Below are 1,510 nucleotides of genomic sequence, written 5' to 3'. Positions count from 1 at the left end.
AGAAGGGAGGAACTGTTCTCGGAGGTGACTCAGGTCACCACCACAGAATTCTAGTGGAGGTGGCTGGAGGCGAGTGGGCGGGAGTGGATTGGCTCATCAAGGACTCTTTAAAAAAAAAAAATTTGCAAATGCTTGATTTTCCATGAAGACACCAGGGTGATGGGGAATTGGGCAGGGAGCGGGAGGATCACAAAGCAACAGATTCCTGGCTGAACATTTCTAAGAACTGTAGAAAAACAGACCGTGGCATCGGATGGGCAATGAGGAGGATCCACAGGCTGCAAACACGTCGTCAGACGAGCACCAAACCTGCACCACAAGGCAGCCTGGAGATGGACAGGCCCCGCCATCAGGATGGGGGAACCTGCCGCTGCTTTCATGGGGGTGGGGCCGCTTCTTTAACTCTCAGCGGATGTAAAAGCCCAGGCGCCCTTCAAACGCCGGTTGGCGCGATGCAAATTGCAAAGATGCAACCCTGTGAAGTCATGTGCCATTCAAACGTCGGGTTTTGTTCCCCCGATGCCAGCAGGTGGCGCCGGTGGCGAGAAACCGCAGCTCGTGGTGGGCAAGCTGCTGTGCCAAAGCACACCGTGCTCTGGGACCCGCGCAAGGTAGAACTGGGGTTCGCCAACAGCCCACGGACTCTGGGGAGGAGCCCTGCGCTTTCGTTGTGCCCATTCTGACCTTGCACATGGCAGGCCCCGGCGCATCCCGTTGACCCTTTGCTGCTGCACTCTGGGACGGCTGCTCAGGACCCCCCCACCCCCGGTAGGAGAGCAGAGCACTCACTGACTGCCATGTCCTGTACATATGTACATTCCAACAGCCCACCTGTCCAGGGCGGCCTGGGACGTTCCTGACGGAGGCGTGTGGCTACTTGTCTCGTGTGCCCGCTTCCTTCCTTTCGACGCATCGTTATTGCTCTGTACAGCCTTATGCGGTGCAAAGCGGGATCTGTAGGAGTCAGCCAACTCCCCTGCTTACCCCGGGCCACGGAGCTCGGAGCGTCACGGACACTCGTGGCAGGAGTGCCAGGATCTGCCCGGCGAGAATGCACTCCCGCCGCCCCCCGCAGAGAGGCACCGCGTCATGTGTTCTGTGTCACAGTAGGAACTGGGATTGTTGCTGTACACCAGCAGCAGGAGGGTGACTGCGCTGGGAGAGGGGACTCCCTCTGCCTGTCTCTGGGGGAGGCTAAACACTGAGGTTAAAGATCCTTTCAAGGCGTTTCTAAAAAGAGATCTGGGATCCCTGCCATACCTCCCTCTCTCTCACTTAGGGCCTCTGCCAAACCCCAGTCAGGTCAATGCGAGTCTTTCCCAGGACTTCAGTGGGGTTTGGATCAGCCCTTAAAGTGGGCTGGAGGGGCCCACACTGTGGGAGAGTCATTGCTAGGCACACAGTGGCTCTCGCATTTGCCCGCCGCAGCCAGTCTCAGGGCCCAACTCTCCAACCCGGGCCCGGAAGCTAGGGCTCCCACTTGCACAGTGCTCAAGTGGGCATTCACGGG

Source organism: Lepidochelys olivacea (genome assembly GCF_965140295.1).
Source record: "Lepidochelys olivacea isolate rLepOli2 genome assembly, chromosome: 19".
NCBI lineage: Eukaryota > Metazoa > Chordata > Testudines > Cheloniidae > Lepidochelys > Lepidochelys olivacea.
Note: the sequence above shows the minus strand (reverse complement) of the source record.